The following is a 17,553-nucleotide window of genomic DNA, read 5'->3' on the forward strand; positions in this document are numbered from 1 at the left end:
ACATGCGAATATTTTAGCTCAGTGGGGTTTAATGTCCTACTAAGATAATATATCACATGTTCCGCTCCGAATTCATCTTCTTGAACTAACACCATTCCAATGGTGGAATGCGAAGCTGCGAGGTATAAGAAGTAGTCTTGGTTGTAGTTGGGAGGATGCAACAACGGTGCATGGGTCAACGCGTGTTTAAGTGCATCAAAAGATTGTTGGGCAATCTCATCCCAAAAGAATTGAGCGTTCTGTTTCAATAACCGTGTAAAACCTTTAGTGACCTCGGCGTAGTTTGGAATGAATCGGCGTAAAAAGTTTGCTTTCCCTTGCAAACTTTGGAGTTGGCGCAAACTCGAAGGAGGAGGCAATTTGATGATAGCTTCGACCTTCGAGGGATCGACGCGAATTCCGGCTTTTGAAACAACAAATCCCAGCAATCGACCCGTCTCTATACAGAATACACACTTGTGGGGATTCAACCGAATTCGATAATGCCTACACCTCATAAAGATTGCTCGTAAGTGGACAAGGTGATCAGCTCGATGTAAAGAATGAGCAGGCAAATCATCGAGGTATGGTTGCACAATGTGCTTGATGTCATGAAATGCGTAAGACATCGCCCGTTGAAAAGTGGCATCGGCATTCTTAAGCCCAAAAGGTAATTTGCAGTAAGCAAATGTCCCCCATGGACAAATGAATGCCGTTTCTGGTTGATCGGCAGGTAGAATATTGATTTGATTATAGCCCGAAAAACCATCCATAAAGGAAAACATTTCACTTCCAGCACAATCATCAATTATTTGATCGATATAAGGCGTTGGATAGTTGTCTTTTGGACAAGCTCGATTTATATCCCTATAATCGATACAGATTCTTATTGTTCCTTGTTTCTTGTTAATCGGAACAATATTCGATACCCAATCTGTTAACGGGATTGGATAAATGAAACCTGCTTTCAACAGCTTCTCGACTTCTGCTTTAATCGCAGCTGCTTTCCGAGGGTGAATCTGACGCAACCGTTGCCGGACGGGTTTAGCGTCCGGGTAGCTCTTTATTTCATGAACAACAATGGCAGGGTCGATTCCCGGCATTTCCTCATAAGACCAGGCAAACACATCGCGGAATTCTTGGAATAGGGCCTTGTAAGTTTGGATTTCATCTTCTATACATGAGGCACCTATATGAATGTTTTCCTCAATTCCGGGCTTCACTGAAATGTCAATGGGAATAGTGCGAGAAATATTCCCTAAATTCAACTCTGAATCAGAATGTTTCGTTGGATTCTGAGCGTCTTTGACATATTCGGCGGTAAAGATAGATGAAAAATCATTTTCAAAAGCATCATCCTCAGGTAAAAACGAAGATCTATGATGAAGATCTTCCCATGGTAGATCGTCTACACTTAGGATTTCGCGAAGTTGCTCGTCAGATGACACGACTTCGGGAAACGCTATCCGTTCTAAGGTTGATGTGAAAAGTGACTCTTCACTGACCACATTCATTTGGTCGATTTGGGTTGAACGCGAGTCGGTAAAAGACATGACGGCTTCATAAGCAATTTCATATGGACTCAAAGGCATAGCATCACCGAATGAGTCTATCTCAGATTCAGATGGGACAATCCAAGGATCATCGTAAATAATGGTGTCTGATGTAATCATATGAATTGATGCAAATGAAGGGTCTGCGTTGATTGGAGGGAAAGGAGAAGTTCCCAGTAAACCGGAATCTTTAACTAAACCTACGCCAACGTCCCTATAAGGGATTGTCGTCTTACCGACATGCTGGATACTCTCTGAAGAGGCTGGGTCGGATGAAAAGTATGTCAGCTGATCAATTGTCACGATCTTACCGTTATGTGGAAACTTTATTACTCTGAAGACCGATGAAATGACCGCTGTCATAGCATATGACCAACTTCGACCGAAAAGAAGGTTGTAGTCTAGAGGGGAATCAACCACCTCCACATCCAGACTAACGGTTTTCCCTTCTACCCCTATAGGCAATTCCTGTAGAATACCAAACGGACGGAACCCACGGCCATCAAAGGGCTTAAGGATGGTCGGGGATTGGTTCAGCGAAGGAGAACCAAGCAATCTCCAACACTGAATCGACATAATACACGTAGAAGCTCCCTCATCAATCACAGTCCGATGAATAGGCCTGTTTTTTACTGGAATTTGGAAAGCCATTTGATGGGGTAGACGCGGTGTACTATTTTCTAGCTCGAAGATTATCAGATTCGGGTCCTGAACATCAACAGCTCCGATAACTGACAAAAGTAATTTCCGTTGTGCTGGGCATGATTGCAGCACTTCTAAAGTCGACATTGCTGAGGGTGAAACAGCTAAGTCCTCAACAATGTTGTAATTCTGGGCCGCTCTCGCATGTGGATTGAAAGCAGACCTTCGAAGTACACCCTTGGCAGGCGGTTTGATTACTAAGTTCGGGTTAGGTTTTTCGATCTGTAGTGGATCAGAACCAGGAGCTGAGGTTGATGGATTAGAATGAGAAGATTCTGCTTCCTTACCATCAACAGGATTCTTACTACCATAATCTTGCGACCGAGTCGCAATCCTCACATGAGACATCATCAAAATGGGTTCTTCACTGGCAGTCGAGGAAGAACCTATCATCTTACTTTCCTGCTTTGGAAATGGATCTTTCAACACAACAGGAGTGGGAGAACCTTTGACTATTTTCACAACCTCGGCCCGATGAGGGCAATCTCTTGTAAAATGATCCTCTTCACAAATAAGACAAGGATATCGAGGTTTGCGCTTTTCGTCATTGGTTTCCGACTTTTCTGTTTTCTCCTTCGGAGCCTTGTCTGCTTTAGCCTTCTTCTTTCCTTTCTTCTTTCCACCATTTTTTGATTTGGCCGTAGATGACTCTACAACGTGAATATCGGCGGAAAGTTCAGGAGAAGACTCTCCTGTCGGGGAATCAGGCAAGGTGATTATAGGAGTAGTAGAACTCTTGGAAGACTTCTTCTTACTCTTTGTGTTCACCGTACCAATCATACCATCAGCGGCATGAGATCCCGAAGGAGCAGCAACGATTTGATTCGATTTTGGAAGATCTAGAATCTTCTCGTGTAACGTACCCGACTGAGTATAAACTAAGTCAAGGTACTGCGCCTGAGCAATGACTTGCTCCTCAGTAACTACTCCAGCCTTAGCTACATCTTCAGTAATCTTCGGTAACAATGATTTAACAAACCATTCAGCTAAGATTTGGTCCGGAATAAAAACTTTCACTAACCTTCTTCGACGTCTCCACTCATGAATGTGATCGGAAATATACGTGGACGTCGATTGTTTTAGTGAAGTTAATAACTCCGTGCCATTATCATATCTGACCGACAACTGAAAGTGAGTTAAGAACGAGGTAGCTAACTGGCTAAAATTGTAAAAAGAGGCCCGTGGCAACTCAATGTACCACTTGGCCGCGAGACCAATGAGTGTACGCTGGAAAAGACGTAAGCAGATCGAATCATCCGAGATAGAATTTGAAGCACACCAGAGGTGGTAAGTCATCACATGATTGGACGGATCCTCTCCAGGCTTACCTTCGAACTTGGGTATATCACTGGGCAACTTATTTGGCATTGGCGGCCAGAACTGAAGATATTGAATTGGATCATTCGTTAGGCGCGTCAAGTCTAGTAAATCCAAAGTTGCGATAAACGGTAATTGCCGGTTAGGATCTCTAAAACTCTGGGTCACAAGACCAGTCCTAGGAGGAGGATATCCAAGATAACTAGGAACAGGAATCGCATTAGGGATATTATATCCTCCTGGAAAACCAGGATTAACCGGACCGTACTGGGGTTGTTGAGGTTGTTGATAAGTGTACCCAGGATACGGTTGATACTGGTAAACCGGCTGTTGTACAGCTTGCCCTTGTTGGTACTGTCCCTGGTACGGTTGTTGAACAAATTGAGGTTGAGTAGTGACAACCGTACTTATACCAGGTTGACCTATAGGCATCTGGACCGTGGTTTGAATCGTAGATCCAGACAACAGTAAAGATGCCTGAGGAGTGGTTGCAGAGACAGTAGAAACCGGAGCTGTCGATACTCCAGAAGTAAGTGCGGCAGATGTAGCGGTAGTTGCAGCAGCCGTTTGAGATGGAGTACTAGGTGCAATTGGCGGCTGAGTAACTACCGAAGTTACAGAAGTTTGAACATTTGACTGGACAGGTTGCGGTTGCTGGGGTGAACCAGAAACTACGGGTTGTCCAGCTTGAGGTACCAACTGTATACTTGGCTGCAACACCTGTTGACCCTGTGATGGATCCCACACTAACATTCCGGGGTATTGACCCGTAACAGGTTGAGAATACTGAGGTCCATAACCGGATTGAGGATAGGATTGATAACTGAAAGGTACAGTTCCCATACCTTGAACATATGACTGACCTTGAGGTGGTTGATAACCTTGACTCGAGTATTGACCTTGAGGTTGATAACCTTGGGGTAAATACTGATACTGGGGTTGACCTTGACCTTGAGGTTGATACCCTTGAGGTTGATACCCTTGGGGTTGATACCCTTGAGGTAAATATTGATACTGAGGTTGACCTTGGGGTACATATTGAGGCTGGGGTTGACCCTGAGGCATGTATTGCACCATAGGTACATACTGACCTTGAGGCTGCCCCCCAGACACAATTTGTGTACCTTGAGGTTGCCCCCCAGGCGTTAACTGAGGCTGCCCCCCAGGCGGTAATTGGCCACCTTGAGGTTGAGAAACGGGAACTGAACCTGACATCATGTAAATGTCCCCTATACCTAATGGTTTATTACCATTGTTTCCAGCTAATAACCCATGATCGACGGGTTGAGGAGATGCCCCCGCAAAGGTACCAGAAAGCGACTGATACCCAGTGGGAACAGAAGGACCGCCGTGTAAGAAAGATTTAGGAGTTTGAGTAAACACGGACGACTGACCAGACATATTTACAGGAGTATAAATACCTCCAGGTGGAAAAGGAGTACGAGGTGTAGAAAAACCTATCCCTGAGTTGTCTAAATAATTGGTTAGCGAAAGGTACCAAGTAGTACTTCTAGGAGGACTGTAAAAGATAGATTCACGCTCCCTGAGCTCAATAGTAAGTTGATCTTCAAGGTTAGAGACGCCTATTTCTTCCTCTGGAGCAAGTTCTTCAATAGCAATCAAACCAGTAGGAAGATTTTCGGTGATAACTCGTTCTACTCTTGGTGAATCTGGAACACTAGAAGTCGGAGTAACAGGTTCAGATATTTCGGGTTCTTCGCCTATATCACTAGTAGACGAAGAACTACCAGCAAGCTCAGAAACTGTAACAGCTTCAGGATTATAACCTGTCTCTAGACTTTGGTAATCTAGATGGACTACCAAGGAAGATTCTCCTTCTTCAGGTGAACCTACTCTACTACCACTAGGAGGAGTTACAAGGACCTTCAATCCTTCGTACTGACCCGGGACGTCTTCAGGAGATCCACCCCATGATCTACGGAGTTTCCTCAACAAATCAGTTCCGGTAACAATCTCAGGTGACTTGCCCCGAAGTCTACGGGACTGTCTCGGTAATTCCACCACAGCTAAAAACTTTTAACTACTACACACGAAAACAAAGTAAAATCTCCAATCAAACCACCTAAAGTCACTAAAGAACCAAACAAATTTGAATCACACGCCTAAAGAATCTAGGGCGTCAAACCAAGCACAAACAATAGCCTTCCAGACCGAAAACGCTAGTTGGAGATGAAACCCAACATCGCCGGATTCAGTACAGAAGTGGCGGGTGGAACAGTTACCCTGGCAACCTGCTTAATGAATAGACCGGCACAAGTTCCTCCACTTTAACCATCTCGAGTGAAGTGAACCCCCCGGAAAATCCAAGTGAGTCTAGCCGACGTCTGCTCCAGGTACAGTGGGATTTTTTCTCCACCGTCACCTCGGTAGAATCCTAAAGATAATGGTCACTAAGGTTACCAACCGCAACAAATGCACCTGGGGGAACAGTCTACACTCCGACAGCACACAAGGGCAGAGTATCAAGCTCAATCCCCTTGCCGGCTCCTTGACAATAATCCAAGGTTTACCGACAAGTGACCCCTGGCTCCTCGACAATGGTTAATCCGAGGTTTACCGTTTGTAATACGTGCATGTCTGGCGTCGTTCCCAACGGGGGAGGATTGATCCCCTCACTGGTTCGGACACGAGCTCGTGCTTCTCCTTTAAGAGGAGCTTTCCCAAAGTACAAATGAGACAATTGGATTTATTCTATCACAAGATAAGCTACTTGTTTGGTTTTGTTGTCTTGGAGAGTTAATTACTCTCCTACTCCAAGACACTAGCCTGATCTAAATTGGTGTTTCAGAGCCCTAGTAAATAAAAGTCACTACGTTGATTTTACTTTAAGCGTTAATTTTATGGTTTTTCTTAAAGACAAAAGGTAGCGGAAATGAAACCAATGGTGTGTAGACTCGACTCAAACCACTACAAAGATGCACCTAAGATGATTTACGCTACTTTTCTCTTTCGATGAAATTCCTAACTAAGAGAGTTGGAAAATGCAAATTTTTATAGAAAACAACTTTCTTAGTAAAGACAATCAAAGAAACAATTCTCTTTATCTTTCCAAGCATACAAACATGACCACTCCTTACGTGCACGAAAAATTCTTTTTCTTTCAAAATCCCTCAAAGCTACTTGAAACAAAACTTTTCAAAGGAGATGTTTTTGTATTTTTCTTATTTAATAAAGCATATAAATCTATTGTAACGAAAATCAATCTCAAAATCTATAAAATCTATGAAAAATTGACTCACAAGCAAATCAAAAAGAAATTTACTTTAAAGCAAACCTAACGAGGCAAAAGCCTACAAAGATGATTCTAGGTTGTTTTACTTGACCAAAATCAAGCCAAGGACCAGCTAATGCAGAATCAAAAGACCAGTCAAAACAAAACTCAAATCTTTTTGTAAAATGGAATTCAATACTCAATCAACAAGCACTTCGAAATTTTCCAAAGAGACCACTCAAAGGTAAGTTGCTCTCACAGGTAGACTTTATGACAGGTCCGACTTCTAAGAAGGCCGACAAAACCAAAGAGATCTAAGGCTTGACAGCTTCTACCGCCAAAATCACTACAGGACCTACTCAAAAATCAAACCCTAAGGCTTAAACTTCTATGAAATCCACTAAAACACTCAATGCTATCGAAACAAGTTCAGGTGAAGATCTTTGACAAGAGACTAACGGATCTGGGCAGTAAAAACTAAGAAAAAGCAAAATCTAAGAGGAAAAATGTAAAAAATGGAAATTTCTTAATTTTTAGCAGGGTACGCAGGCAACCTGTTAAGACAGGTGCGGGCCCACTCTGTGCACACAGCAACAGTGCGTACAAGTACGCACTGTGCAATACTCAGAGAGTGCGTACCACTGAAAAAGCCAAGAAAAACTAAATTCAATCTAACCCTAAGCTAACCCACCCAAATAGAAAGTCACAGAGCCAAAAACCAGAAAATAAATGACTTTTCTCAGATCAAAGTTGCATACAAAGGAAAATACTTTCACATCAATGGAGTCCCCAGCGGAGTCACCATTTTGTCAGGCGGAAAGAGTCGATAGTGCGGACACAACCAACCTCCCTAGGAGCCTAAGACTCTCTAGTGACAAACAAGACAAATAAGAGCAATCCTTCTCTAAACATGCATTTACTATATAAGAAATCAAGTGTTTAGATCCTACATGTAGTCCAACGCTGTTGTAGTAGTCCAGCCTCGCTGATCTGGATGAGCTCCTCCTTCACTTCGAAACCTGCATTCACTAACAATCAAACGATTAAATAGCACTTGATAATCTCATAAAATAAAACATATTTAACACATAGACCAAGGAGTACATGAAACAACTCATAAATAACAAGTTATTGAGAAGAATGGACTCATTTGCATTAATAGGAAACAAAAGGAACAATTACAACCTGAGCCATGGTGTTGTGCAAGTCCCTCCCAGGGTCCATCAAGAGTTCTCCTTTACTTTGACAAAGCTCACCCACTTCCAAATAAAACAAGCAAAGATGGTAATCTCTCCTCACAAGCTTCTAAATGGGAGTCCTAATTCCAGCAGAATCTACCCTTAGAAATGTTTAGCTTCCAACCTCCCCTCCTTCTGGCCCAATGCATGTATTTATAGTGCTCAAGAGGAAGTTAATCAGGTCCACCATCAATGGGATAATCCCCTCTTTGGATGGGATAGCTCCCTTATTGATGGGATAAGTTCCTCTTTGGTAGGGGTACATGAACCATCTGGACGTGCTCAATACACGTCGAACAACCTTCTAGAATGCTCTAGAAATGACCACAAGTAACTTTTTAAAGATGAAACTTGCGCATTTTGACCTTTACAGGGGTACGCACCTGCCCCTTTACATACAGAGCGTACAAGTACGCAGCTTTTGTGAACATTAGGTGCGTATCCGCAGGTAAGGTTGAGAGAACCTGTGTACCCAGAGATAAATACATTTATAAAGACTTTCTCTCTTTTTGGAGTTTGACATGGAGAGCAGAGGCATAAGACTTGCCCAGGAGGATAGCATGATTGTTGATAGAGCCATACTAACTGTAAATAGTCATGGTGACATTTTTTAGTGTAACAGAGGTGGAGAGGGCTTTCATGCTAGGAGGATGATGCTGGATCAGACAGCCTGGCTGTAATCCTCTCTTCTACTACTTCTATCAATAAAGCTATTTGAGTTTTCCTCCATATGCTTGTATATCTCTGAATCTTGTTTTTGTATGCATTTATATGGTTAATGTATATCTGATCCTACATTATTTATGGTTATATATCTTTATGCTTTGATGGTATTTTTCTGCCTTGGCTCTACAGGTGTTCTTTGAAGCAGGACAAGCAAGAAAGGAGTGGTGAAAGCTCTATCAAAGGAGAGAGGAAACAAGCAAGGAGACTACTGAAAGATTGAGGTTGGTGCTCTCTACTTCTCTCTCATCTATATCTCATAAAGGAAAACAAAAGTAACTTTAATCTGTTTGTTTCTAATATAGCTACCCATTTTAGTGGGACTAGCAGCTCTGAATGGACACTACTTTTCCCAAGAACAAAGTGGCGACTCCGCTGGGAAATGAATAGTTTGTTTGTTTTGTTATTGTTGTTTTCTTTATAAACCACAGATAGAGCCTGAAGTCAAGCCAGCTAGCCTTCGAACTACTTTTTCTATGCAATTGCAAAGTAGATCAACACTGCTTCAGTTAATCTCCAGGTTGGTTTATAAACTGAACATCTAGCTTGAAAACATCCTAAGTGCCCTGGTGGTAGCTCAAATAACCTCGTTAGATCAGCGCCTATACTTTTTGTTTACTGCCTATCATTAGCTCAGCCTAAACCCCTGAACTTAGCTGCAAACTGTGAGCAAAAACCAATCTCAGTCGTGTTCTTGGACCATCGCACTATATCTTCTTGGCAGTCTGTATGCATCACACCTCCCGTGTGCTGTAGGTGAGATGCATCCTTGTTTCCCTGTGTTACAGGTGCGATGATTAGATGAGACTGTTTTTGCCTCCAGATTTTGGTTTTTTCTTCATTGTCTTCAGCTTTATTCAGTAGTTTTTATATCTGTGATCAGTATATCTCAGTTCAAACCATCTTCCTCTACATTATTCAACCTCCATTAGAAGAAATTGTGAATGTTTTTTATGTATTTTTCATCATTTATAGTTCTCCTTTGCAAAATAGTAGCTTAATCGAACTGTCATTTTTTGATTTGAAAGTGTCGCAAGTGTCGTTTTTAGTCAAGAAAAAGAGAATTACAAAGAATTCCTCTTTTAGACAGTCGATTACACTTTTGCCATTGTATTTGATTTGAATCATTATTATTTCAAGTGTCGAAAGAAATTTTGAATTCGAAATTGCAAAGTGTCGTCTTGGCTTCACTTTCGTTTTTGAAAAGAAAATTGTTAGTACTATCGCTTTGAAAGAGAATAGTTCAGATCTATACTTTGTTTTCTTTTTGTCATTATCACATTAAGGAAATTGAAAAACAATACATGCATGTGCATTTGCATTAAGACTACATGCTGAAGTTGATTTAGGAAAAGTGCATCTAGTGTGTGCTCTCTACTCTATGTTGAAAGAATTTCATTTCTCTTTCCTTAGTAGTCAGGATTTTCATTGCAAAAAGAAAGTAAACGACTATTTATCATCTTAGATTGCATATTTAGGAATTGTATATCTACATCACACGGTGAACCTTAAAGGCAAACTTCTTAAGAAATATCAACTGTAAAATAAACTTAAATGAACATAAAAACGGTTTGGAACCTAACGCACAACATTTAGAAGTCTAGGCTAGAGACGTATTCTGGCGTCATAAAGCTTGATAACTATTGCTTTCATCGTAGGTTGGGTGATTCCTCCACTTTGAGATGTTAAGTGCCAGTACAAACTTGTACTCCCATGTACCATCGAGTATATATTGGGAGACCACAATAGGCTACATCCTTTATCCTTAGGAAGCCGTGTCTATCACCCTATCGATCGCAATGCACTAAACACAACATTCGTGTAGATTGAATGCCATACCGTAAAAGGTGTTCTGTAGTTTTGTGATTGGTTTGGTAATATCATAGATGAAGGGGCTTCTGTGAGTATCCTTTCCTCAACTGCTTGGAAAGCACTTGGTTCACCATCACTACTACCTGAGATTCAAAATCTAACAGGCTTCAACAAAGGAACCAGTCGACCGTTAGGGATCCTTCCAAATTTGCCTATAACTTTGAGAAGGAAAACTATTCATCTAAACGTGATGGTAGTCCAAGGACCTCTAGATTACAATCTACTCCTTGGACGTGACTGCATTTATAGCATGGGAGCTATTGTTTCCTCAGTCTTTTGAGTGATGTGTTTTCCACATGAAGGCAGCATGGTCCAGCTCGTTAACCAGCTTTCATTCCCAAATTCAAACACAGCTATTAGTCAAATGCCATCCCTAACTGGTCTTTTCGCATAAGGAATGTCTCATCAATCTCCAGTCCATCCACCTAATGATCGTGAGTTATTCGGTGATTGTGATTGAAACGCAAGAGGCATGCACCCTGGTCTGCTTCGGCAGAAAAACCCCAGATATGAGATAGGTTTCCGCGTAGGAATATGACTAGTCTGACAATCATGTCCGTTTAGGATAATGGATCAGTCTAGAAAAGGATTCCTTCGTCAAAGGTTAGGTGATTGTAGCTAGAATCACCTTCGTCCATTTCGATGGAAAGATCCAAGGAAGTGTTTTGTTTGCACATGTGGATGAAAAAATCTTGCTAATGCAAGAAACCTCCGAATGGTAACCTGGAAACTCTATTTCTTTATACCAGGGGCATGTAAACCTTTTTGTGTGCAAGTGAAAAGTCACCATTTATTTTCTTATTTTGTAGGCTCTTAACCCTTTAAACTCGTAGGTTGGTCATTCCTAGCTTGCATAACGAAAGGCACCAGGAGTAAATTTTCAAATGGGGCAAGCTCCCTAAAAAATGAACCTATCGATGAGACATCCTTATTATATGACTGGCACGAGCAGTTTTATGCAAAGTTCAAGCTCACTAAAAAATAAACCTCGCCATGAGCAGTTTTACGTGAAGTTCAAGCTCATCAAAAAATAAACCTAGCAATGAGCAAGTGTTTCCATAGAGTTCAAGCTCATTAAAAAATGAACCCCACCTTCAGTAAATAATCTTTGCGATCGTATAATTATTAGCTTTTGAACCTTGGTCATGTTCTTACCATCACCTCCACTCTTTTTTAGCCGATCATATGCCTCCATTTGATTGTTTACCCTTTCGAGGAATAGCTGCGACGAGTGATTCTATTAGCCACCCTCTTTCCACTGCCATGATTGAAATGTTCCAAACCTTACTTGGAGCCAGTTGCTATCCAGAACATCACTCGTTCCTCAAAAAATGAGTCTCCTTTAAGCTCTTTTTAGACTCGTAAAATATGAAAAGATTGCCGAGCAATTGGCCTCTCCAGCTCGTTAACGTGATTGGAAGTGCCATCCCTCCTCTATATTTTAATCATTTTGGACCCAAGGGATCATTACACAAAAATAATGAGTGTTTGTCCTTTTCGGCTCGTTAAAACTATCGAAATCTCATCCCTTTCGTATTATTTTATACTTTTTCGGACTTAAGGGATTATATTATGAAAAAGGACTACTGGAGTTGTCTTTCCGTCTCTTTTTAGACTCTTTAAAATTGAAAAGGACCGAGTTATCTTTGTCGTTAAACTCGTTAAAACAATAGCGACAAACTTGTCCATGCAGACAAGAGTGAGTTTCACTATCGCTAGGTTCGTTAAAACATAGCGACAGGTTTGCCCGAAGGGCAAATTATAGAACAAGCATATGTTATCCTCCTCAAGCTTGAAAAAATAGAGAGGTATTGGTCAGCAATGACTAGGGAAAAAGGGAAGAAAACTTGTATAGCTTCATCGGTAGCAGGTCGCTCTTGAACATGACACTTTCACTCCGTCACCATGATTGAGTTAGGTTGGGTTATTCCGTTCACCGGTCATATCGCTATTGGTCCGCCGTACCATCCACCTTGGGGTTAACGCTACCAATCCATTTCAGTGTCACCGGTGTGTTCAAGATAAGTCGCTCAGAGAATTCACCAACCTAGCCAACGTCTCATCCGCTACAATACCTTCACTCTCCATTTTTCATGACCGCCACCCTGAACCTTGTATCATTAGGTCGTTTGCACCTCCACAAAATCATTTGCTCCATTCCATGTCGTAGATGTGGGATTCATTAAGGCCCTCCTACGACGGGTCACTTCTTGTCAACATCAACTCATTATCCAAGAAGTTGACTTAGGGACAACCCTTTCAGTACTTTGAAGCTTGCATGCCTCAATGGTAAGTTTCTCACTTCCAGCGACAGGTTTACATCAATGGCCTTCGACCAAAAGATTTTATGTGGTGTTCGACATCAACTCATGTATTCACACCATGTGAATTTTACTGCAGTACCTTGAGGGTCATCATCATTATCAGTGATTCTTCTCGCGCCTGTTAACAGCTTACATCTTTGGCTAGTAATCAGGTGATGTCTTTCCATGTTCGACATCAGAACATCTTTTCACATGGATCGACTTGTACTTTGGGCAAAGATTGAACGAGTTTGAAGACCCTGGATCTAGTTTCATCCATCCAGGCTGCGATATATTCAGGAAAATAAAGACATCAAATGTACATCATTGCTGCACAGATAATCATCCAAACTAAAGGATGATGGCTCTATCAGAATCATCAGTCTGCCACACAAACGATTGTCTGTCTTATGTACATGAATATGAATTTATAAAGCTAAGCATGGCAATGCCTGCCTCGGCTAGATCATGAAAATATTGTGAAGATAATGTATCGTATCTTATCTTATTACAAGTCACCTTCCAGTTCGAAAAACCTTGGATCCTCATTATAAAGCATTTCACCCGACATCAAAAGGATTTTCGACCTCGTGCTTTAGGGGGCAACTGTTATAGACATATTTGGGCAGTGCAACCCCAACCACATATGTCCATAAACCAAGGGCTTATAAACCCCTAAAAGTGTTGTTTCATACCCTAAAGGAGCAAGGTCAGCTGATTACATCATCTCCCAGAAGTTCTCCATGAAAAAACTATTCAGAACTAGTCAAAACAAGACCATACAGACTACTCCATGCATAGGGTGAGATGCATCTCACCTATTACACACGAGGGGTGCAATGCATACTAGAAATCATTTTTGTAGGGTCTGATGAGTGAGAGTAGAAAAATGGCAGAAGCAGTGTGCTAAGTGGAAACCGAGAGAATCTTCTAGAAACTGCTCATATGACACTTGCCTCTCTGAATTCGCTTAGGGATGAGTAAGAGATATCAAATCTCCAAGCGGAACCAAGAACTATCAGTGAAATTACGATAATCAAAATCCTAAAAGCTGACTCACTCTCCTAGAAACATCTATATATGGATCCCTCATCTTAGAGATCCAGAGGCTGGAGGCTGGAATTTTGTAATTTGCAAGGAAGTGTTGTTGGTTTCTCTTTGAAGACATTGGTGGGTGATCTTGCTTTGTAGGAGGTGAAGAGGGATTTCATGCTGGGATGATGCTGGATTAGACAGCCTGGTTGTAATCCTCTCTTCTACTACTTCTATCAATAAAGTTATTTGAGTTTTCCTCCATATGCTTGTATATCTTTGAATCTTGTTTGTGTATGCATTTATATGGTTCATGTATATATGATCCTACATTATTTATGGTTATAGATCTTTATGCTTTGATGGTATTTTGCTGCCTTGGCTCTACAGGTGTTCTTTGAAGCAAGACAAGTGATAAATGAGTGGCAAAAGCTCTATCAAAGGAGAGAGGAAACAAGCAAGGAGACTAGTGAAAGACTGAGGTTGGTGCTCTCTGCTTCTCTCTCATCTATCTCTCATAAAGGAAAACACAAGTAACTTTAATCTGTTTGTTTCTAAGATAGCTACCCGTCTTAGTAGGACTAGTAGCTCTAAATGGACACTAGTTTTCCCGATAACACATAGGAATTATAGCATTCGCTTCATACTTCAGCTTTGGAAGTGCCCGCACGGTTAGGGTTTTGCACATGGTCCTATAAGCCTAGAGAACCACTGGTACATGCAGCTCCCAGTCAGTTCGTTTCACATGGTGGATAGTGTTCAGTGCTTCATGTACTTTATCAAAAGCTTTTGCATGAATATTCTTCTGTGTGCTTGGTCTTACCATACTTCTTGGTCCCAACTGGAGGGGTTGTTCACGCCATTCTCTTGCCCACTCTTGCTTGTTGGTCGTGTTTCCTATCATAAGGATGGTGTGCATTCATGGAGGTTAAACAACATATGCATGTACCCAACTATAAAGGTGGGCGCACAGGCTATTTCATCCGTCATACTCGGCTTTCATCTACATCTGAGGCTTTCCAAACTGCATGCGCATCATCCTTCTACATTCATGCCAGTCATCAAAACTTCTTTGATGCGTAGCTCACCATCTCGCAGGTGTAGCGCGTAGTACCCATTTCAGAGCGTTGAAACACTGCTATTTCGATACTTCTCTCTCAAATTTGTTCATGAAATCATTCAGCTCGCTCAACTCATCATACGTAGGGAGATCTCTTACCTCTGTTTCCACATAGTCGGTTCTACCATCATTCTATTTTCTTATCTGAATATGAGGTGTAGGAGCTTTCACGCTCCCATGAGAGTCTACCATCTGATGTTGGATTCACCCAGTCCTACTCCCATGTGGTTATCTTGCAGATACAATCTAGATTTTCGTCATTATCGTAGTTGCGCACTGGATCTGTGTAGCACGATCCTTCTGTAGGGTCTAAAGGTACCACTACGCTCATTGAATTTTTCTCAAAAATCATCTTGTGCTTCTTTAGATTTATCACTCCATTCATGTAAGTGTCCCAATCTATTCCCAGTAGCATGGGATATGGATTGTTGTCATCAACAATCTCTATCACTTCGAAATCTACAAGCACGCTCGCACCTTCGATATATACCGTTATCCCATGCAATCTTCCCATAGGTAGGATCTTTTGCTTGTTCTCCATTCGCAATTGAATAGGAAACCATTGCAGCGCAGTCCTTCCCATGCTCTCCCATGTCTGGTTTGGCTGGATGTTTGCATCTGATCCTAGATCCAAAATCACTTGATCCATTTTATATTCCCTAATCTACGCGGTCAATCTCATCTCTCTTCCTATTCGCGTTGTGTGCTTCCTGAGCTTCTGGACTACACACAGTTCTCCTGGCGTGGTTCCAGCACATCTAGTGATGAGTTCTTGCAGCTCCTTCACAGCTTTGCTGTCGCGCAGCAACTTCATGCATGTCTCCAAAAATGTAGTGAGCATTGATGGGTCCATTTTCAGTTCCAGTTTGTCTTTACTTCCTGAGGTGGAGGCATCCGCAAAGCTCTTCTTAGCTTCGATGAATGTCTCCTTAGCACACTCTAAATCAAATTTTGGTTCCTTTGTTGGAGCCTTGCGAACCCAGGCACTCTCTTCGGGCTGCTTGTCTTTGTCATCTCCTATCATGATACCACTTCAGAGCACGATATTTACATTTAGGTCTTCCTCGCGCAGCTCAGACCTCATCATTTGTAGGTTCTAAGTTGGGTGTGGTTGGAGTGCTCCTTTATCGCGCAACCTCGCTATCAGTGTGGGACAGTCCTCTGTTTCATGATCAAACTAGGTACAATATAATCATGATGGTCTCGTCGGATTTGTACAATCACGGGCATAATGGCCCAGTCCTCCGCAATTGTAACATATTAGTTGCCTGCGACCTCTTCCTGGTCCCATTCCACCTCGACCTCGTCCGCACCCTTGAAATCTAGTGTGCGCCATACCTGCATTTTGATCGAGGGCCCGTGTTTTGGTATAAACTCTGTAGGTAGGAGTCTGATCCATCATCAGTTCATAACTTCTATAGGTACACTCATTGTGGCCTACTGACTTGTAGAAATTACAGAACAACTGCTGGGAATTCTCAGTATACTTTTGTAATAGATGGCAGTTATCTATAGCATGCTTCACTCCTATGTGACAAATAGTGCACCATAATGTAGGCACCGTGCTCGATCCTGCTTATGCCTCTAGTCTCAATGGCATTGGTCCTCCTCCCTCCAAGTAGTTTGTGAACACTATATAATTGTCCTTGTCATATCCCTGGCCTTTTCACTTTACGCACCATACCTCCTCACACGCTTATGGACGAGCTGTCTTGTCTTGTTTCAAACTCTGCATCTCAAGGCACAAGTTTTTCAACTATGCGTGGATCTACTGAACTCCCATGTTAGGATCTTGTATCATGGTCTCGTGCAGTCTAATTGCAATCTCCAAGGCCTCGGCTTGAGTGGTTAGCTTCTTCTATGACAACACATTCCTTAGATGCGTCATTAGCGATGCTACAAACCATTTGCGTTGTTGCCCATCTGTCAAGGTCATATTGGCTTCATGAATTGTACACTTCAGTCTCTAATCCAGCTCCCAGGGGGTCTCACCTGGAAGCATCACGATTTCCTTAAATCCAATGATCGACTATGTCTCTGATTTTGGCCTGTTAAATTCTTTGTTTAGCGCAGCTTGGATATCCTTCATCCCTGCGTTCGGATTTTCATTTGAATGCTTAATTTACAAAGTCAGTGCACAACCTTGCAGAGCACTGACTAATGTTGCTTTCTTTATATTGTCATCTGTTACTCCCTGTGCTTCCCATATAGCCCTTACCACGAACCAAAACTGGTATGGATCTTCATTATCTACTGCTTTGAACACCAACAACTTTATCGCGCTTGCGATATTGAACTGTGGTGTTGGTGGAGGTGGTGTGGGCGAAGACAGGGGTGAAGATGGTGAAATTGTTGGTGGTGTATGTGGGAGTGGTTTGCACGAAATTCACTTCTTTATAAAATTGATCGCATTTCTTGGTGAAACCTTTGCAAGTTCTTCCTTGCTTTCTCGTAGAGGTGAAATCAAGAGGCTAGTTTCTAG

The sequence above is a fragment of the Pinus tabuliformis genome, chromosome J (genome assembly GCF_031772625.1).
Source record: "Pinus tabuliformis cultivar Carrire ecotype Pingquan chromosome J, CPIR1, whole genome shotgun sequence".
In the NCBI taxonomy this organism is placed as follows: Eukaryota; Viridiplantae; Streptophyta; class Pinopsida; order Pinales; family Pinaceae; genus Pinus; species Pinus tabuliformis.